We start from the raw sequence: 23,430 nt of genomic DNA, 5'->3' as shown, positions 1-23,430 counted from the left end.
ATGCTTATCAGACCTTGAGGTATGACAACTACAGCAGCAAACATCAGCTACACAAACATTGGCACACACATGATCTAAGATATGTAGAACGTGGTTTGGTCTGGTGAATGTAGCACGGCCGACTTTTTGGTGTGTGAATAAAACGGTTTTCTCTCCACCTCCCACCAGTTCCCCTCAGAGAATTTAATCCAAGCTGAAGATTGAGAATACAAACAAAGTTAACATTGTGAAAAGGTTGTTGGTAATTACTCCACTGCTGAGCACAGAGCTGGGTGGTGCTGTCTAAATGAAATCACACTGGATATGGAAGCAGCATGTGTCCAATGCAGTTCAGAGAATGAGTCTTGAAGCATGGGATTCACAAACACAAAGAGAGAGCAGTGTGACTCTGCCTAACTCAACTGGCGTGCATTGTGATTCACTTTAATGGCGCACAAGCACAGCGCTCAAGTTTGGCAAATAAAAATGCAGAAAAAAAGACGATAGTAACAAGCTGTGGACACAACAATACAAACAAAGATACAACCGAGCTGAGTCAAGAAAAAGCTGAAAGATGAGAGGTTAAGTAGATTAAAACAAAGGTTTGACTGAAGAAGAAAACAAGAGAAACGCCTACTTCCTTCAATTTGTGAATCCTATGAGAGGATTAGTGGCAGATCAATGACCTTGATCTAGAGGAGCACTGGGGCAAATCAGGTGACGAGACACCTGTTGACATCTGACCACCTTACCACCCACAAACAAAGATATGAGAGTGAACAGGACAGAGGACATCTGCAGTGCATTCACAAAAACTTCCACATTCCTTGGACTACACTGACCAGGTAACTCGACTTATTTCTCTGTGAGATTTACACAAAGAGACAAGAGAAGTTTAAGGATTTTTAAGCCTTGTGACAAGGCAGAGTGAGCATGTGAAGAGGGGCAGCCCTCGTTACACAGAGGCTTGAGTCTATGAATTAAGCCGAGGTTCTCAGTTAAACTCTGTTCTCACAAAAGCAGCATCTACTCATCAGCAGCAGCAGGTGTGTGGTAGCTGGCTGATAACTGTACAAGTTTTAATGCAGCTCTCACTGGGGACCACTCCTTGTTTACATTACCTGAAGAGATCAGGCCAATTCTTGGAGTGACTTCAAACGAGCTAATTTCTTGTACAATGAATTGTCTAGCTATAGCTTCACATGCCATTAGGCGTGTGAGTGTGTTCAGGTGGTGTGACAAGCAAATGAGCACCACACCCTTAATATCTTTGAAAGCATTCACCAACCTTGCCCTGTCCTGAGCGCGCACACACACACACACACACACACACACACACACACACACACACACACACACAGACACAGACACAGACACACACAATACCTGGTGGTGAAAAATGATCTATTGTTTAACAGCAATGTGGGGTGACACAGAGACATGTGTCTCTGCACAGGCCAAGCTTACAGAGCAGGTTAGGCTTGCTCTCTCTCTCACACACACACACACACACACACACACACACACACACACAGAGTAAACACAGCACACACATAAAATGATAAGCAGCTTTATCTGTGAAATACGAAGAAAAAGGAGTAGACATCAGAAAAAAAAAGTCTTGAACCAAAGGAAGCGTTTTGGGTCTTCTACTGTCATCCTCACAACTTCTTCCTCTCGCTGTGAATCTGTCCGTATGTCAATCCAACTTTCTGCCTGTCTGTCTTTCCTGCATAAAAATACTTTATGACCTGTTTGTTCAGCTGTCTTCACTGGTCATCACATTTACAACTTACCTTCACCACCTGTTTTTACACCCAGTGGGGGATGCTTAGACACAAACAATCACACACACTTATCCTCTCCACCCCACAGGGCATACCGCGGCAAAAATCTAACAGACGTACCTGGAGAGCCCCAGCTTGGGAGACAGAAAAAGAGAGATCAAGAGGGAGGGGAGGAGAAGAGAGTGAGGTGGTGGAAGAGCTGGAGACATGTTGGCCGAGGAAAACCCTTCTTTCCCAAACATCCTACAGTGGTTTCTCTTCCATCACACAGGCAGACCACACAGCAACCCTGCCCTGCACATAAAGAGAGCGGTGTGCGCACCCACATTTTCATACCACCTCAGGACATTGTTATAATGCAAGTCAAATCCAAGCCTCGCCCAGTCAAACACATCCCATTCTCTCTAATAGGGAACTATGTAAACCCATGCAAAGGCCTCTCTACAGTCTGTGCTATTCAAAGCTATCAATGCGGGCTGTTGATAAGGAAATGCAAAGTGGGTCACCTTTAACTCCAGGCTCCTTGTGTAAACAGTATGGGGAGCTGCTTGGGACTCTCCTAATCACTCTCTAAACAGAGCCAGGTGCTGTTGCCACAGACAAACTGTCACCAACACTCTGCTCAACACAGCTGCTGTCTAGCCCCCAGACACTCACAGCACTGCAGGCTACCACAGCATGACAAACAGCACAACGACACCTGAAAATATGCCAACCTTGTGGAAGGGTTCAACAACTTGGAAATGGCAGATCGCAAGCGAGAAATTCTGTTACTCGGAGCAAGATTTGCATAAGTAATTGTGCACTCTTATCGAGTGCTGAACCATCAGACACATGTAAGTCTGTGACAAGGGAGGATAAATCCACCTCGAGTAAGCTAACTCAATTTTTTTTTTTTTTTAATTCTGTCAAGGAGGTTGTGTTTGTTGCCATTACTTAGTTTGTCACTCTGTAAATGGGACCTGACAAAAACTTTATTTTCATGAAATTTGGTAGACAGATAAAGAATACTTCTTTGCATTTCTGAAGTGATGCAGATCTGAGATTTCTGCCACTGGACAATTTCATGTCTTTTGCCATTACTATGAGACGTACAGATCAAGAGCTGGGTGTCTGCCAGGTGGGGGAACAAACTGAACCGCATAGAGAAGTTATGTTGTGGTTCACAATGAGCACACGATTGACTACTTCTTGCTACTTGACAGTATTGTATATAACCGTACATACAGTGTGCACAGCAGGCAGGCCACAACTGAAACATATTAATGCCCACAACACTTTTTGGGGGCCCACTATCAGTTTAGTTTTTAAGATGTGCACGTTATGATCTTAAATCTGCTCAACAATTGACTCAGAAATGACAAAGGACGGACTAACGACAGAGCCATCAAAGTTACATAATTGTGGCAAAAACAACAGACTTCATCACACTGCCTCCATTTGAAGTTTGCTCAGCTACAAGATGCTGGAAATGCTGGCATTTTCTGTTCTTGTTCTGTTCTGTTCACGAGAAGACCTAAAATTTCAGACGTGCAGTCGGCAAATGGTACACAAATCCCAAAGTATCCAGACTGTGCGTCTGTAACTCATACGTTTGCGTGAACACGCTGACTTCTATGCAGTTTTAGATGGGTCAAAATCACTTGTAGCTCCCATATCTTGTAATGGCTGATCCTAATCTAACACTTCCCCGACAGCTCACTGTTCTGCACCACAGACCTGGTTAAACGCTGTTAGTCATTATAAAAACACATTTGGCTAATCCTGTTCTGGGAAAACTTGAAATTATTAAGGCAAGGCACTGGCATTTCTCTTGCAGGGAGAGGTCCCAGACAACAAAAATAAAACCTCCAACAGTGATATGTGTAATGTCACTACTGGGAGCTCTATTTCAAACACACAAATTGTAATCCCAATGAAAAAACAAAGGGCTGCCGTAATTAAACCCAAGTTCAGAAACTGTTTTCTCCAACTGACTGACTGGTTTTGTAAGAGGAAAAAACACCAACACAGGACAACAACTATTCTATTGATGCTTTCTAGAGATGTAAAAAAGATTATCAGTATAATATTGTTGGCTAAAAACCCCCCCAATATTTTAACCAACCTAACCACCTAATCAGTGACGGCAATCTGACATGAACAGAAACGCCAGTTTGAGTGTGTTCATGTGGGAGTTTTCCTTTACGAAAGACATTATAGCGCAGTGGTGACGCTGGCTGCCATCAGTGGTGAGGGTGATAGTTCAAGTCTCACTTTGACCACAGCGAAAATAAATCACTAATGCAACTAAAAAGCCCTCTGAGAGCACATACATCCACCATGGCTTAATCTGGATAAAGATCTTCATCAAAACATACAGTATATGGTGACTGACAACCATAGGATCTACAGTACAGTGTACAATGTATTTGTTTCATTCGTTAAGCACAGTCGTTTATGAGGAAAAACAGCAGACGTGCTTCCTGGATCCACACCAAAACGACATTCTTTTTCTGTCAAATTCCAAACATGCTTTGACATCTGGTACCTAATAAATGGACACTTGGCCACGGCCTCCTCTGGAGGACAATTACTGTCAACTGTATGCAATTCCTGACATTTTATATTAAAGTAAATAATCATCAAAAAACAATGCCCATAGGCATATTCAAAACGTTTATGTCCTGAGTGGTAAAGGAGTAGGTGAAACTTAAACTCTACATATACTGCTAGCGATCGGTGAAATAGAACATCTCCCAGTGTCTTTCAGTGTCAACTGATGAAAATAAATGTGTCCCCTCATTAATTCTTAGTGTCCCCGTAGTGTACTTTTCTGAGCCTGGCCCTGCTGTGAGCCATTTCTGGGTCTTGTGTGAGAAACCAGGCTGTAACCCATGTAAGTAACAGTGAGAAATAATGGATTACACACCACTAGTATGCCAAATTATACTAAAAATGAAAGCACAGTGCCATGTTACATGGCAGGCGGATGCCTATGTAATGAATGACCTATCTCCAGCACCAGTCAGTAGCTGTTTAAGACACCAGGAGGACAGCCTCACTAAAAAAAACCGGAGGCTCTAATTCCCTGCTCTTGCCGTTATGGCCAACCTTATCAGCAGCAACTAAAACACACAACAAGGCTCCTTCTGGCTACAGATAAACCCAACCCGCAGCACAGTGTTCGCTAAAGCCTGTTGCTTCACGGCTGTTTGTAGACCGCGTTTTAAACCCGTGAGGTGTGTGATAAGTAGTGTGTGTGTGTGTGTGTGTGTGTGTGTGTGTGTGTGTGTGTGTGTGTCTCACAAAAGCAGCTGTTGTACGCGCCTGCAGTTCAAGAGAAGTGAAAGAGCGCGTGGGAAGTGATTCAACACGGTCCACCTGCCACGCGCACGCGTGCGTCCACACACACACCGTGACACACAGGGTCAGATCCTTCACCCGAGAGCACCAAATGGTCAACATGTGTCCCCACGGCAGTCACAGTCACATTCATACTGAGAAAATCTCCCTTTCACAGACGAGCTCCGCTCAGGAGGAGCAGCTCTAACCAGACGCTCTGCAATTATTTCAAAAGGAGCCAGTATGACTGGAGACTACGTATTACCGACCAAGTAAAGCCAATAATACTATTTTACATAAAAGGGCCTACAGTGAGCGTAAATAGCTTACGCAGAAAGCCTCGGGGCTGTGCTTTACATAATAATCACAACAGCGCACCGGTAACAATGTTACAAGAAGTTAATTTGAGGGGGTGGGGGTCGCCTGCTATTGCTTTCGGTCCTTTTGGCTAATCTGCAATTTCAAACACGATTGTCAGAAAATCCTTAATAAAACGGTATGTAAACACTGAGAGACAAAAGAAAGCTGAAATCGCCACCTGAACGCACCGGAGCGGCTCGCTCTTTCTCTTGCACTATTTCTTGTCTTTCTTGTCTCTCTTGAACACACACACACACACACACACACACACACACACACACACACACAAAAGCATGCGCACACACCCGCGTGCATAGACAAGGGCTCGGCACCGACCTTCGAAAAAAAAAAAAAAAAAAAAAAAAAACTATCACTCGTTTCCTCGATATCGCAGTGACTTCCTCAACAAAACCCTCGCCGTATGCTCGCTGGTTTACACCAACAAGCTCCGGGTTTGAAAACGTAACTGCAAAATTTCACACAATCACTCACCGCAAACAAGTATGGACTAATCCAGTGTTTATAAATTAGTATATTTCTCCCTCCGTTAGCGGTGAAAGCGCGGATCCATCCCTCCGTCGAGAACAGAGACTCCGCACTTTTGTTGTCACGCAGGAAGCTCCGACGCCTAGCGAGGCCACAGGGACGGAGCAGAGCCGAGCAGAGGACGAGAGAGGCGGCCGGCTGCTGGGAGCCGGGAGGTGGGGCTTCCTCTCCGGCGGGGGCCGGACAGACAGACACACAGACAAGCCTAGAGGGGCGGAGGGTAGAAGCACCTGCTCCCCCCCTCCGTCACGCCTCTAGTCCACAGGGTTGACCCCGCATTGTCCCCCGAATAGGATAAAAAATGTCCCGTCCTCCCCAACCAGGATGGAGAGAATCACTTCCTGTTCTTTTCAAACGGTCAGAGATCTCTGACTTAATGTCTATAAGTTCAACATGGCAATAGACAGGAGACTAAAAAAAATAACATTTCATTCTAACTAAGTAAAAAATAACAGTTATGTTGTAGTTAAGCTTTTACAGGAAACAGAGCCTGGTCTAACTGTTGGTGTTTGTTTGGTTCGTGTTAATATTTTGCGCTGCATTTCTTACATGGTTTGTCCTTTTATGCAATGCCAGTCAAAAGCATTTTGATATGATATTTGAAAATGAAGGAATTGTTTAATGTGCACATTTTCTGCAGATTTGTAATGCTACCAGGAGAAAAACAGACTTTTTAAAATCTTATTAGAGTCACTCCATAAAGAAATAGTTCATCTGAACTCCTTCTGTCTTCGTCCTCAATGGTGTGTTTCATGCTGTACAGTGCTGTATTTCTCCAAAAATACATACAAGAAACACAACTTTTATTCACTCAGTAGATCAGTTATGATATTAGTAGCTCTAAACAGTCATATGACTTTATTAGCAGTTCACACTAAGAATGATCTTAAATCTGGATAAATCTTAAGATTCAAGTTACAGATATTGAGGAATAAGACCCCCTTTGTTTTGCTAGTTACTAATATGACATGATCATACAGTGCACAGTAGGTGAATAAAAAGGAGAGAGTAGTTCCTCTAAGTGTCCACAAGGGGACAGCCACCCACCAAAAGCACAGAGAAGCCTCTGCTGACAACCTCTACCCCTGTCTGGCTTATCAATGGTTTTACTGTGGATTAGATACCAGCGACTGCACAGGCTGTGAAATCAAAGCCACACTTGTAAGCAGTAAAGACAGGGTGTTCTCCAAAAGCCAAGGATGAAAATAAGGATTAAGCAGGTGATGGCTGGGGAGGAAGTGGGATGAGGCCCCTTTCACATTGTGCTGTAAATTGCTAATTGCTGTGATGCACTGGATCAAATGCAAGCCTAATTATGTATTGTGTGTCTCCTGCCACAGCCCACTTCTCCGTGCTAACAGAAGGCAAAGCAGAGAAAAGAAATACTACCCAACACACACACACACAGCATTCTCCTCTGTCTCGTACGTGAGTGAATACAGTATATGTGTGTGTATGCATTTGTGCAGTGCGTGGTAATGGCTGCGTGTCTTGTCTTTCATCCAAGTGATAGTGTATCCCTCACCTCTGCTTGACCTGCGACAGAGAGCAGGTAGACAACGTATCCTGACTAACGATGCAGCACCGAGACCTCAGCCTTTGATCTGCCTGCTGTCTCTACACATGCTACCCCCAGGACAGCTCTCTAGACACCAAGGAGGCCCCCTTCTGTTCCATTACTCAAATAATCAGTCATTTGGGTATTAAAATGTCTTTGCTGACATTTTTTTTTTGAGTCAATTAGTCATTTTTGCGCTGTCTTTATCACTAATGACTAATGAGCTATTAGTCTTAAGTAATTTATGGTGATTAGTCATTGCTAATATGGATACGTCATTACTAGAAAATGATAGTCACATCTGTGGCATCACAATAATATTCACATATATAGTTTGGTCTTTATTGAGTATCAGATCCTTCAACATGACTGCACTCATCTATGGAGGGACAGAATTACAAAAAAAAAAACAAAAAACATTATCCTTCAATTAAATCAACTAAAGAAAATGCTGTGACTATTAGTTGCTTAATATTTTATTAAGTCAAGGGCAGCCCTTCTAGACACACACACACACACACACACACACACACACACACACACACACACACATGCACATAGTATTATGTACAGTACAGGTAAACGTGCTCAAAGACACATGATTGTGTATCAACACACATGTTCAAATGCTGCTCTCACTGGGCCACTTTCCTCCCCACTGCAAATAACAACAAAAAGTCAGCTTTTATCTCACAATCTAATTAACATATGATCTAAAGAGATGCAAACAGCACTAAAAACTGCACAAACTGGTTTAAAATGTATGTTTTCATTGGCAGTTTCTTGCGCGCACACATACTTTGAAAAATACAGCAGTGAGCCTTTGCTTAATTGCTATTTCTCCTCTAAACCACAGGTGCTCTACTGTACATCTATGGGAGGCTACAGGGTATTCCTCTTCTCCTCCTCCTGTTCTCTTCCACCAGGCCTCCTTTACCTCCTCCACCTTCTTTCTTTGATACTGAACGCCCCCCCACTCCCACCATCCCTCACTGATTTGACGACTTGCCATTTCACATCCTCGGCCCTAACATTGCCTCCTCCTCCTCCTCCTCCTTCTCCTTATCTCTGCAGCCTTTACTTCCCTCTGCACCACCTCTCCCTCCCCCCATCTTTCTCTCCCTCTCTCTTTCTCTCTCCCTCCCTCTCTCTCTCTCAGCAGCAGACCTGGCCTTAGGCATCGTTAGCTTAATTTAATAAAGGGGCTTAAGCTTTTGAGAGGCTTTTGAAGGATCTGACTGCTGTTACATTCATTACAATCTATCAGCCACTGGAGACACAGCCTTGTTGCATGGTTGAGAAAGAGAGCAAGAGTGTGTGTATGTGCATGTATATGTGTGTGTATGCTGGGGAGGTTATAATAAAAATGGTTCTAATTATTAGAGCTATGATGGAATCACACACCTTGTGAACTCACAAGTCACTCCTGCTCTACCCAGTAAAACGCTGTGTTATGCAGTGTTGGTTGTACAGTGGGTGAGAGTGTCTCCATCATATGTGTGTGTCAGCACACACATCTTGTGCACGCCCGTATGCACATTGGTGGCGGAGAGGGGCGTGTGGTGGATGAATTGCCCAGCACTGTGAAAGCATGCACGCTTTCCTCCCCTTCGGCATCTAAAAAGAATGGCTCTTTCACCTCCTTTTTGAACTCCCTTGCTCCTCTCAAAGACAAACGGCAGAAACTCCCCCCTGCCTCATGCCTCGCCTCCATTATGCCGACGACAAGCGGCAGTGCTTTTAGCCTTCACCATAGGGAGACACACTCACAGAGGATGGGTTAGAAAAGACTTCGGCCCCCCTTGTGGACATCCTGCCTGGGCCCCCTTTTGCTGTGAGCCTACGATCCAGACTATACTAGGCTTTGCCTCGTGCCTCCATCACCCACACAACACCCAAGCAAGCACAAGAAAAGCAGAAAAAACAAACAGCTTTGTGTATGTCTGTGCATGTACAGCACAAGCGTTTCTACACATGTGGACGTGAGAGGCTGGAGGGCATATGCGATATCTCTTGGGTGCGTGTTCCACATTCTTCCCATGCAGATATTAAATTAAAGCAATTGAGGTAATTAACATGCAGATCAAATGCTGCATGGAAGACAGAAGATGGGATATGCAAAGTGACAGGTTAAGCAAGAAAGACATGGAAGGATGGATGGAGGCAGAAGACAAAGTAAGAAATAATGAAGAGTGATGCCCTGCACTGTTGGTTACCTCTTTAACTGACCAGCTGTCATCACTGTGTCACCACACAGCTGTGTGCAGCTGTCCTTATCATCTACATAATGGTGTCACTTGGCAATATCTAAAATGTGCTTATTTACTAGTTTATTAGGCACAAGTGTTCAGTCTAATGCAATGTAATACAATTTCTCTGAAACAAATATTATCTTTGAAGCTTTAAATGTTGTATGTTCCTCATTTTCAGTGAAAAACAAAAAAAAAACTGTCAACTAAAAACAAGTCCTCCAAGTATAACACCAAAATACAATACTTGAAACAAAAGACTACCAATCCTGCATTCCCTTGATGGGTGCTTGAATGCAACATTTTTCAAATGGCATAATATATCCTGTCTGAATACTGGCATAAAAATTCCTGGCCTTCTTTTGGACTACATGTTTGCATTAAACAGTGACTTAAAACGAAACAAACCATCACAAACTTAAAATGTAAAACTAACTCATACACCCCAATTAGTGACACACACCATGCAGTGTTTTTGCTTACTTCACCCTTTAACCAAGACCTCTCCTCACAGCCAAACACCACCTTCTGACTGACAGCCACACAACACCAATCACAGGGCACACGTATCCTTCAGCCAATTAGAAATGCAGGGGACAGGCTGTGTGTGATCGAGTCGACTTTGAGGAGATTAGACGAGGGTTGCGCAGTAATCTCTTTCATATTTACTTTACATGGCTGTAAATATGCTGCTTATCTGCCCCTCCCCTTATTTACATACATACACATGCAGCACCATATGGTGAGGCTCCGAAGCTTTGCCGTAAAAACAGGTCGGAAACAGGCCACAGAACAGAACAAGGAAATAAAAATTAGAGGGAAAAGGAGACGTGTGGAAGAGACATGGGCTAAAACAGAGACTAAGGAGTAGGCCCGTGGATTGAGCATGCTTGGCTTTGCTCCCTCCTTGCGATCCTCCAACTATCCAAGTGTGTGTGTATGTGTGTGTGAGCAACAGGGGAGTGTGGTGAAGCCTATTAACAGACATAGTGGTAATAGGCAGGGGGAGCCAGGATGTGTCTGAGCCACTGACCTGCCCATTAGCTCTCTCCACTCCGCTAAGCCCTCACATCGATCACCCAGCCACACATCATTGATCTGGAAAACCAGGCACAAGCGCACTACTTAGACATACTCTCCGTCTCTCACCCGGCTCAGTGTTACCGTGTATATGTGTGTGTGTGTGTGTGTGTGTGTGTGTGTGTGTGTGTGTGTGTGTGAGCGAGAGCGTGGGTGTGGAAGGGGGATGGTAAATGTGTGTGTTTCTACATGTGCAACAGCTTGTGTGCTCGTGTATATTTTATCTTTTTGAGTGTTAGACGGGCCCCTGGGTCTGGGTGGACACATGCATCCGTAGACACCCTTCATTACGCATACAAAAGGACCAAGGAATTTAAAAGCCTGCTGTTATATCATTCCTCCCATTATTCAAATGTATTCCACCTTCCCACCTTTCTGCTGTGACATAATTAAGAATGTACACTCCTCTATTAGCCACACTGGCAGAAGCTAATTGTTAACAATCAGTGTGAATGTTCAAAGCACACAGACACCCTTAACCCTCTATGCACTTTGCTCATGTGCAAGCACAAAGACAAGCACAGCATAGATATATACTCATACAGCTGCATGCACACACACTGCAACGCTTACTGTACCTGAGTCTAATTCTTACTTTGGCCTGGATGCAGGTGCTGCAGCAGCAGTTAGTTAAGAGTTGAATCCTCATGGACAATCTCAGCAGCTAATTAGATCAAATTGTTCCCTCCTCTCTCTTACTGTAGAGAAGATGTCCCACTGCCTGTTTCCCTCAATACGTCAGCAGAGAGAGGCACCAGAATAACTATTTTACTCTCTGACAAAGAGAAAAAGCAAGATGAAGAGAGAGGAGATACAATAGGAGGTTACAGAAATTACTATTTCACTGTCATGCTTCTAGCAGAAATGGTAGAAATGGTATAAAGGGAGGGGAAAGAGTGCAGAGAGAGGGAGGGGAGGAGGAAAACGGGGAGGAGGATGCAAATAGAGTGGGGAAAGGAAAGAGATGGGACCACTACAGATGGAGACATGTAGATGCAGTCAACAGCAGATGCGCCTGCATGTTTCTATAAAGAATGGCGCGACTAAAATAAACCTGTGAGATGGAGGATGTATACAGCAAAGAGTTGTGGTGTCTGAGTTGTTTTTACATACACAAACACCTGAACATTCGTGCAAACACGTTCTAACACACAGCGCGGCAATCACTGGTGCTATAGCACTGTAGGCTGCAAAACAACTATTTGGCAGCAAACAATGCATTAAACAGATGAAACAATTCTCAGCCCAGAATACCTTATTGTAAACAAGGACTTTAATGTGTCACTGAGTACGCTTTGATAGCCGTTGTTTTCAGTGTTTCTGGAGTTAAACATAGCATGGAGTTATACAGAGAGGGATCCACTGGAATGACAAAGATGAGTGGGAGTGTTACGTAAAACTATAATCTTTTTGTGACTTGTGTATCACTTTTTTAAATAAAAACATAACCCACAAAAACCCTGGATCTTTTCCATTATCCCCACCCTTTCCCACACACTCACTCCCCAATCCTCTCACCCACCCCCACACACACACATACCCTCAAACAGATGGCACAGGGACGATGATAGCCAAACCAATTATTTACCTAATTATGACTTACCACTTAACAGCATAATCTCCCCCTGCAATTGTTAGGTATTAAAATAGGGGTGATTAAGAGGGTTGTGCGAATCTAAACAAAATCATTACGCTTGAAGTGGAGTTAACAGGGACAACCCAGTGTGCCCACTCGACCGGTCTGCAGTGAACATTCCTAACACACACTCACACACTGCTATGTTTTACTATTTCTCTGGTTGTCCATGTCCACAAATGTATATCATCATGCACAGAGTGGTACATGTACAGGAAATGGAGAGAGGGAGGGAGAGATGTAGCAGCCGCCAGTGTGAGTTCAAGCCCATGCTAATAGGGTAATTGCATTGATTTCCATTTAGCTGCACTCCTCTGATGTTATTTACAGCATTTAGCCCAACAAACAAGGCCTTTTTCTCTTCTCCCAGCTTGCTTTTAACCAGCCGTGACGTGCTGTCAACCCCTTTTCCTCTACCCTCTGCCCCCCTTCACCCTTTTCACAACTGCCAAAACAGCCAAATACATTATTAGGCCATTAATAGCAGTCACGCCTACACATCGCTCCACCCTCCTCCCTCCTGATTCATTCCTGTATTGCAGTTCCTCCCTCCCGCTCCTCCTCTAAAGGCCCGTTGGCATGGGCACTGAGCTGCTCTGAAGTGGCCTTGTTTATTCAACCAGCCTAAGATGTGGTTGTGATGTGGTGGGGTGAGGGATGGGAGGGCTTTGTTTAGGTGGACCAAATGTCAAAGTCTTACAAGTGTTAAGGCCAAATTATACTTTTCATTCAAGGTGCTTTGGACTTCTCGCAGAGGCTCCAATCGCAGCTGCGCATCAAAAAGTTAAGGCACTGTGAGATATGTGTGCGATGACTGCTGACCGTTTGGGCTGCTTTGTGTAGGCACTTTTCAGTCATGCTAGACAAATCTGAATTTTCTGGCCTAACAAAGCACTTCCTATGCAAATCCTGTGGCTGCAGCAATCTATGCACGGCACTATCTGGTAATGCACAAAACATCCATCTGCTGTTGTGGCACTGCAATGATAGTCAACAAGTTGAATCCAATCAGCCTTTAGAAGTCTGTCTCCTCTCACCCGTCTGTCTCACATGTCTCTCAACAATAGACTACATGAGAGAGAGGGCGTGAGAAAGAGTGTGGCAGTGATTAGCATGCAGCAGATAGAGCGTTGTATTAGTGCTGTATTAATGTGATGGTCACGTCCAGGACACAGACAGACTGCATTAAGCTCATCTTCACTCCTCTGCACACATCAAGGACTCTGCCGAGACCTGCAACCTACCACACTAGTTAGAGAGCAACAGATGTGGTAGATCTCTATGTGTGTAGAGTGCATATAGTTCGCTTTTTCAGCCACTGGCGCACGTGGGTTAACACTGAAACAGGACAAGAGGTTTTTCACTTTGTATGTTCAAGGGGAACATATGTGTTCTGTGTGCTGTGTTTATGAAGAGCGTCCTCACATATGGCTCAGTTCATTCACATCCAAGGGCTGCGTGGGCGGTATAGTGACTTGGTATTAGCACTACAGAGACACCAGTGTGTGCAAGTATGCGTGTTATACATACATATGAGTGTAACATATGCCATTTAGGTTTATCCAAAGCGTGCTGCAGTACCATCAGCGCCCACATATTTCAGCATCGCCACTCCCTGTGGGAATCAAACCTTGAAATGTAGCAACGTTAGCATCACGCTGTACACAGAGCTCCAAGGTAAGCGCCTCTGCATTCATGAAAAGGTCCTTTTCACAAAGGCAGGGAGAGAGCAATGAATAGTGTCAGGGATCATCCACTGAATATGTCATTTGAGTGGTTTACAGGTTTCTTTCTAACACAGCTTTTTGTCAGCAGTTTCAGGAGGTGATGGTCAAAGGCTGTTGGAAAAAAAATATTCACTGCAGTTTCTTTAAGCCTATCCTTTTCATTTCCTCTTTCCTTCCCTCCTTTTCCCTCCCCTCATTTCACTTCATTGAATGTTAGTTGTAGAGCATCTAGCCCCTGTCAATGCAGCATGCGGTATCTTTAACATCTGCCAGGTCTCTTTCTTCTGCCTGTGAGACAATTAACTTGTCTGATAAAAAGGTCTACAATTCAAAAAAGCTACAGTACATTGAAGTCCCTGGCCTACTGTGCTTTAGGAACAGACTCCACTGTGACATCAATCATCATCGCCCACTGCTACACAGCCAGCTATGACAGTGCGTTTACAAGAAAAACAGGTGTGGTCTCTGAATCGCTGCAAATAAAAGTAAAGATTATAATACCTTAGACACCCTATATAGGTATGCCCCCCCAACCCCCCACCCCCATTACTTTCTTTCTGCCTGCGGGTTCAAACAGCAATAGAGAGCACCCTACTGTAAGACGATAAGGGAGGCTAAGGCGCTTCTATCCCTGCAGAACACACACACTCAGAGGGATAAGCTATGGACTAGTCCGGATCCTCGAAACACACAAACATGAAGAAGCAGACGTTACAAAGCAGAAGCTCTCGTCTCACCGCTAAGCAAGCAGGGGAAGAAGGGAGGGAAGATGAGGAGAGAATGAAAGGATTTAGTCTTCATCTGCGGATGAACATGCCATCTCCTCCTCCCTGTTAGCACAGATTCCCTTGCTTCCCTTTACCTCTAATTGCCAATTCAGCCCTCTTTTCAGCTCTGTCAGCCTGCCCTAAAACACCCACCGTCTTTGGACAACTGGGTTACTGATGACTGATGATATGAGAAGCATTTGGTAACACTCTTTACATTCCAAAGCAACATAAGCTATGGCTATGAACATTAGAAACACTTTCCTTAAGCCAAGCACACACTTCACACTCCTCCGACACACTTTCTCTGCATGCAGATGGTGCGTGTTTAAAGCCAGCAGGGCAAGGCCACACATGTCAGTGTGCCTGCATGCGTGTGTATCTGCGATATGTGTATAAATGTATAAGTGTGCTTGTCTGCGTATGTGAGTGCTCGAGGCCTCACCTGAGGGACGAGAAATTAACACAGGCAAATTTTACTGCGTTCATTTTCATTTTGCTGGTAACAAGACCATCTGCTAACCATCCTGTTCCACAGAGGAAAAAAAAGAAAAAAAAAAAAGAACGAGAGGTGGGCTACGCTGCAATCACTCCAACAGGCCCTTTCTCCCTCCTCACCCCCTCCACCCTCTCTCTCCAACACAGTGAGGGGCAGAGATAACACCTCAAGGCCATGGTGTTGCTGCCAGCCTTTAAACCTCGCCGTCTCCCTCTGCCTTGCTCTCTGTGGTTTTCGTGATGAAAAGGGGAGGCAGATCAGAGGAAAACATGGCAGCCAAAAGACTTATATCCACAGCCAAGGCTAAAACCAGAGCACAAAGTCACTGCCCTTCACCATTCACCTACGGCACAGACTTCTGGACACACGTATCGGCAAACACACACACGGTGAACAGGCACCAACACACATGATATCCACATTATTTATGTATATGCAAATTATGAAATACTGCATGTTTGCAACATATAGTGGAATTGATCTATTTGAGTGTGCACGTGCATGTCTGTATTAAGATACAGATGGGCTCCAGTGGGCTGTTACAAACCCTCTCTGACAGTGGCTTAACGAGGGCACTGGCCTTTGGCTCCTGCATCTGTGTCGGTGTTGAGTAGCCAAAACACACAAACACACTGATTACCGAAAGCGCAAATGTAAGTAAAATGTATATCCATGCACATGTATTCAGTCCATCATATATTTATCTTCAGTTAAGCCCATCCCACATCCATTATAATGAGAAAAATCACCCCCATGCTTCCCACTACACGTAGGAAGACTCTGCACTCATCAGTAAAACGCTTAAAAGTGTTTTGTTCAAAGCAAATAATGACAGGAAAAGAGAGAGAGAGTGAGAGGAATTCACTGATCTAATTAGCAGCTAGTTAGCAGCAAAACAGTTGAGTCCAATTAGAGGGTGTGTTGTAATGTATGTAGGGAAGGGTTTTAAAGCTATCCTGATTAGCACGGTTGTTTATTTGTTCTCTACCAGGAGACACACTTAGTGCATCTGAGTGCTAGATTTAGATAAACAGGGTGAGAGTGTTTATTTCACTGAAGTTGACTTTATTAAATATTTAAATATTAGTGTGTCTGAGTGATGAGTCTGAGTGCATGTGTGTCTGTGAGAGGTTTGGGTTTTGGAGAATGAGCGAGCATGTGCGTTTGCATGTATCCACCTGTGTGAGTGCATGTGCGTGTCTCCATTGGAAGAGGGCACACAGTTGTCTGATACACTTAGACTCCTCATTAATATCCAAAATCTTCAGAGACTGTTTCCAGCAGCCCCCAAAAAATCTGCTTCACTGCCACATACCACAAACACAACCCATCTCCCTCTCTCTACTCCCTCCCTTCCTCTTGGCAGAGTCTCCCCCTGTCGGCAGGTGCACGCTCCGGTGGCAGCCAAAGTGCCAACCTGCCCTCCATATGCCCGCCTCCGCAGTGCCAGCTTACTCCTGCCACTCCCCACCAGGATTCAGCTGGCCGGCCCTCCCCAAATCTGTTCCTGCTCCCCCCGACCCATCCTCCCCCACACTCATCAGTATCCACCCCTAGCCTTTCTTCTCCCACACACAACCCTAACCTCATCCCTCTTGTGCCAGTTCTCCCTCTTGTCTCGCACAAAGCGGTGAGGCACTTTCACCAGCCAACTCACATCCACTCGTCTTATCTTTTTCCGTGTACTTCACCCCCCCCCCGTCCTTTCCTCACCTTAAACTCTGCATTCCTCTGACCTTCATCTGCTGTTCTCCCCTCCTCCTAAGCATCATCCCAGTTGTCCAGCTCTTTTCTGAGACCTCCTTTGACATGATGCCGAGAGACCGGAGCAGACACTCACAGAGCCAGGAGCCAGGCCACATCAATCAGAACCGGAGTGTAGGACGACTATGTGTCAGATCGATGCATCATCCTTCAACTGGTTTTACTCTGGGATTTATAGGGAAACCCGCTCAGTGGTGTAGTGCGTGTTTTACCGCCAGCAAGTTACTCTGGTCTCTACTGGGATCAGGGCATCAACGCATAGCGTGAGTGTGTGAGAGGAAGTGTGTTTATGTGTGTCCACTCACTTAGAGCTGCTGATGTAACCTTGTCTGACCTCTCAGCTCATACGGTTTTCCCTAAGGGTGTGAAACCACCCCTATTGAGGCTACACTCTGACACCAAGCAGCCAAATAAACACAAGTAAACACATAAACACACAAACACATCGCCTACAGGGCTGGATGTGAGAGAGGACGAGCTATATCACCAAACCCTCTGTCCCTTTTTGTTTTTTTCCAGAAAAAAGAGATAGGCGTTGTTTCTCGAGCACATTTTGTACACGCGCTTGGACAAACACAGTGTGTGAGATTTATATCCAGCTATAGACACTGTGCTATTTGTTTTGTGGTTGCTGTAAGGCTTCCATAAACACTGAGTGATGGAGCAGTAATCTTGCGCCCTTTCCTCATTACTCCTCCTCCTGAGCAAGTCATCTGACCGGCCCGGAGCCATCTATTCAGGTCACAGCCATCATCTATCATCCATCATCGAGTCTCTACCCGTCTCACACTCACTCACTCACACACAAATTCAGTGTGTGACACTAATTTTAATAGGATGTTTTAGACCCAGTCACTGATCACTCGCCCCATGCCAAACCACGGTCTGAGAACGACGGACAGCGAAGGGGAGAGTAAGTGAGTGAGCAAAGATATGGACAAGGGCAGGAGCCGGAGAGAGAGAGGAAGAAAAAGGATAGTGAGAGAGAGAGAGAGAGAGACTGGGAGAGAGAGAGAGACCTTGCCTCGAGTCATCTCCAGTCTTTAACAGGATGTGATGAGCTCTCGCCATTCTCTTAATCTGTCTCCCATGATTCATTTCCATTTCCTGTGTGCCGAGAGGCTGGCAGCTTGGCACCAATCATCCACACTGAGGCACACAAACAAGCACACACACATGCACACATGCGCACACACACATGCACACACATGCACGCACGCACGCACGCACACACACACACACACACACACACACACACACTCCAAAGCAAGAACCTCTGTAAATACAGTAGAGGGCAGGGGATACTCATTCATTACACCATTGAATGTGGTGTAATCTCTGACCCGGGTCATTCATCCCTGGTGTGGAAGATAATTGACAACCCAGGACCTGCTATCCCTCTCTCCAACCGACCAATTGCACCTCCCCCCACCACTGTGGAACCATCGGCCGCTCATCCTTAACCCCTCCAACATACACACTGAGTACAGAGAAGCCCCCTGGTAACACAGGTATTTACAACCTTGTCTATAAGCACTGCAGAACTCTGCCTCAGCACTCTCTGGACCCATGGGAGACTGGTCAGTGATGGTGAGAGGGACCCTGCCACTCCACCTGGCCAGAAGGAGGGTTACTGAGCATGACTGCCTGTGCTTAGCTTCAGCTAGCTGTTAGCTGCCACTGCCTTGCATCACTCCTGGCCGGTAGAAATCAGTTGCTAGTTATACACCTTAGCTTTGTACTGTTAGATCATTTACTGTGAGCTAAAATCAACACCGTTTGTCATAATGCAGAAGTTAGTATCATGGATCACATTAGCTGGCAAAGTAATTTGGCAAGCTAGCGCAGTGTTTCCCAACCACTGTGCTGTGGCACAAAAGTGTGCTGTGAGAAATCATCAGGTGTGCCATGGAAGATTATCCAGTTTCACCTGATTGGCGCTCTAAGGCTTAGAGCACAAAATACTACGTACCACTTACATAGTATTTTGCTAGCAAGAATATTAGTGGGCAAGCACGCTAAGGTTAACCAGCTAGCTGTAACTTAGCTATGCTGCATGGATCTGGCATTGGTTGCTTCAAAGCATAAGTAGATAAAATAACTTGCATATGGCAAGCTAGCCAATTTACCAGCCAGATCAGCTGGCCAGCAAACAATTCGTCCATAAGCATGCTAACATTAGCTAAGATTAGCCAACTAAAAGCACAATATCACAACATCCTTCACATGCTTTGTAGTAATGCCAGCTTTCATATTGGACTCTGTGTTGCTAATGTTAGCTAGTGTTGCACACTTTTGGTGCTGCAGAAGAGCACAAGAGAGGCAAGAGCACACATATATGTCACCTCCTTTAGGATTTTCCCAGAGTCCTTTACATAAAAATCAGTCCAGTTACGTTACAATCCATTCACACATTGACAGTGCAAAGTGATCGATACATGTGAAACACATCACATTCATATTACACCTTTAATTATATCTCAAACTGCCCACAGACACAGTAGCTGCTTCAGAAGAATAGAAGGACAAATGCTTAACAGATTGACCAAAGAGGATGAGAAAGGGTTGAACAACTGCACTCTCTTTATGTCTTGTCTTAAGTGAAGGGGTTGCTTTGATGGCTAAGCTCTGAAATCCCATTGACTAATGATTGGAAAGCTGTCAGCTTAAAAGGCCGCTCCTGCTTACTACAAAAACGTACACACAAACGGTCTGTCTAATACAGAGTTCCAGAGTAGAAAAAGTGCAGTTTCCAAATCCCTATTACCCTCTCTCTGGGTGGTACAGTTCTCCGTTTTCCACTCCTCTTCCTCATAAATCTTAGCCTCACACACTCCTAATTACCCAGGGAAGTGAGGGAGGATTACCATGCTTCTCCCTCTAACCTCATCTATCTCCTTATTTGTGCTTATTTCTCTACCCACAGTGCATTTATGGTGCCGTTAAAAGGGCAGGAGACATATAAGATCAATGAAATTTGCCAGTTTTCAAGTGTGTGTATGTCTGTGAGTGTGTGTGTTTGTGGAAGGGTGTACATGTTTATCAAAACTGTTAAGTGTGAGGACCTGATTACTTGGCTGAACACTGAAGCCTGCTGGTCTAGCCAGCAGGTGCTCTGCCAGGAAGGAAGTAGACAAACTGTAACTGAACCTCTGCTGCCCTGCAGAAGAGAGTCATCTGGCAACAGATACTGCCTATCCACTGTGTGTCTCTGCATGTGCGTGAGTGTGAAAGTGTGGACATTAACATACCTTTCTGTAACACGTCTGCTTTTATGGTTTCATAAACTTTATACACACAGATTGCTGGTTTATACCCGTAACTCTATAAGATCATCGGTTTATACCACACAAACTTAACAACCTTCCCTTGTGTCAGTCCACTCATACGTTTTGTGGAAAAACTTGGCCACAGCTTTAAAAGAATAACATGTTTACCTCCAAGGGGTCACAAAATGCTTACCATTCTTTCAAGAGGGATGTAATTGTAGAAATGCGTCATGCTGAGCACAGCTCTAACCTTCAGGAGTCAGGGCCGTGTCCATCATGGTGTCATGGTGCATGTTGTGAAAGGAGTAAAAAGAGTCACGTCTGTGCCACGGACCAAAATCAATAAATGGTTCTCACCTTAAACAGATCACATAAACGCTGCCGCCTGCCTCACCAACAAATCTCTGTATCTTCATACCTGCTTTTCTGTACATCTGCTATTTTGTTTCTCTTCCACTCAGGGACATAAGAATCACTCAGTTTACATAAATCATTTCTTCGTCTGAGCATCTCTATCATTGCATTACTATAACACAACAAATCAATGTCGCAAACCACCTCTAAGAGTACAGCATTAATTCAATATTTTCGACACCCTTCTAAATGCATTTTAGTCTTTTTGATGGTTAACTGGTGGGAAGCTTACAACCCAGCCACCACTATGCTCTCTAATGTTGAACTGCTACTCATCTGAGTGCACATAAGTGAAAAATAATATTGACTACGTGCATATGTGTCAGTGTGTAATGATGTGCATCTGTGAGTGTGTGTGTGCGTGTGAACCCAGCGCCATCAGATGAAGGCAGGGTTTAATTAGAATTCTCTGTAGTCTAATTTGATTAGTGGAAGCAAAGGAAGATGAAGGCAATTAGAGCTCCACTATTTCTGCTGCTGGAATAATGTTTCAGGAGAGAGGTGACAACATACACACACACAAGCACAACCACACACACACACCTTCAACCACAAAATATAAGTGAGCCCACATGCTCATTGCTCTCATTCCAAATGGAGTTCATGTAAGCTCACAGCAACTTAACGCAAAAGAGCAGAGGTGAGTGTCCGTCATGATATCCGAGTGCTTGACAAGCACGCTGTGTGAGTGTGACACACAAGACCTGCCAACTGATATTCCTGCACACACGCACACACACACAGCTGTGAAGAAACCATTTACCATCCCACCGCTGCCTCGGTATGTGCGTACTGTACGTATGTGTGTCGCTCACAGCCACAGAGGAGCAGAACAAACAAACCCACATATAACACAATGCACTACACAAACAGCATTGCGTCTCCCTGGTGCCAAACTGACAAGACTACCAAAGGGAACAGAAAGGGAGAGAGAGAACTGACTGCAGTCCATAAATCATAGTTGTATGCTACTGTGATACCGGCAAAGCCCCCATTACCCCCCTGCACCTGTTAACTCACCGAATGTCTGCTGGAATAGTGTGTCATTGTGTGTATGTGTGTGTGTGTGCGTGTGTGTGTGTGTGTTCCCGAATTCCAGTGCATGTGAACCAAAAATCCTGACAATGAAAATCAGGTAGAAAATAAATTTTTCGCAACTTAATTTAAAGGAACGGTTCAACATTTTGGGAACCATGATTATTGGTTTATTTTCTTTCCTGTAAAACCACAAACTGCCATTTTTACACAATATTTGCATGGATTAATAAACAATATAAAACACGTTAATTGGTGAGCTTTAGAGGTGCTGACATGGCTCCGCCTTTATATTTAACGTACAGACATGACAGTGGTATCTATCTTGGGTACAGGGCTGGAGTCAGGACATGTTTAGCTTACCTGTTCATTAAGACAAGAGGCAGAGGGAAAATGCTGAACTATGCCTTTAAGTGATAGCATTTGAATAATGATTTGGCTGAGGTTGTTTATTTAAGATATGTAATCAATAAAGGCTCTCACAAGTGTAATGCAAATACAGCATGTGTGTGCTTGTGTGTATGTGTGTGTATTTCTGGAACTCCCCCGACACTGTTGCTGGTGGTGGCTTGTATCCAGAGAAGAGCAGAGGCCACAGGTGTGCAGGGTCAGGGTTTAACGGCCCAGGGTTTACGAGGAGGCTAACGGGGCAGCCGGTGAGACGCGCCGCCATCGACCTTTACGGCCATGACCGGGGCAGTGCCACCTGCGGACTGGCGTGGAACAGATGCCACACCGAGAATAGGTCAGAGCTTTTATAGCAAGGGCAGAGTGAGGGAGAGAGTGGGAGAGAGAAAGGGTGAGGGAGCTAGTAGTCCATCATTGTGACTGCTTTACTGCCGCTACTGCCATCTAATGACAGAGCTGTCAGAGCACACGGAGAGGGAGGGATGGAGGGATGGAAGGACCGAGGTTCAGTGGGGGAGTAAAATAGATAAATGGATACAATGATAGAGTGAACCGGGGGATAAAAGCACAGAGGGAGGAGGTGAACGATGGAGAGAGATGGGTGACACTTGGGTAGATGCAAGCATAAAGAGTGTAGTAGATGCAGTGGGGAATATTTGTAGGAATTGATCGGGGGGAGAGGGCTTCAGCTTGGAATGGAGAGAAGGAAGGAGAACGATATTGTAGTTAATTGGATATAATGATTACACTGCCGCACAGATAATCCCCTGACACAGTATGGACTCCTCTGCTGGTTTTTATCAACGAGTGCTCTTGCTTGGTTAGGTTGCCAATGTGTGGTGGTTCTGCACACACACAAGCAGATGCACAATATGAACATTTATCAAACATAAGAAAACACACACACATCAATCTTTTTCGGTCCTAAACGAGTGCTCAGTAATCACCAGTGATTAATCCACACTCTGATCCAGGGCTCACACACGTATTGATTACCTTGGTGTGTGTGTGTGTGTGTGTGTGTGTGT

General features: G+C 44.8%; 1 protein-coding gene across 5 annotated transcripts in view; it reads right to left on the bottom strand.

The window, feature by feature from the left end:
• The window catches only part of gse1b (Gse1 coiled-coil protein b), a 172,135-nt gene that overhangs the window by 37,251 nt on the left and 111,454 nt on the right, over nt 1-23,430 (bottom strand). Inside the window, exon 1 of one of the 5 annotated variants that reach the window (XM_076727099.1) lies at nt 5,943-7,970. The exons of the other annotated variants lie outside the window; for them this stretch is intronic. The gene's annotated coding sequence lies outside the window, so the exon portion shown is untranslated. Of the gene's footprint in view, nt 1-5,942; nt 7,971-23,430 lie in introns of those variants that run through there. 5 annotated transcript variants of the gene reach the window in all.

Source organism: Chaetodon auriga, chromosome 1 (genome assembly GCF_051107435.1).
Source record: "Chaetodon auriga isolate fChaAug3 chromosome 1, fChaAug3.hap1, whole genome shotgun sequence".
NCBI lineage: Eukaryota > Metazoa > Chordata > Actinopteri > Chaetodontiformes > Chaetodontidae > Chaetodon > Chaetodon auriga.
The sequence above is the reverse complement of the archived record's forward strand: the minus strand, read 5'-3'. Positions and strand labels throughout refer to the sequence as shown.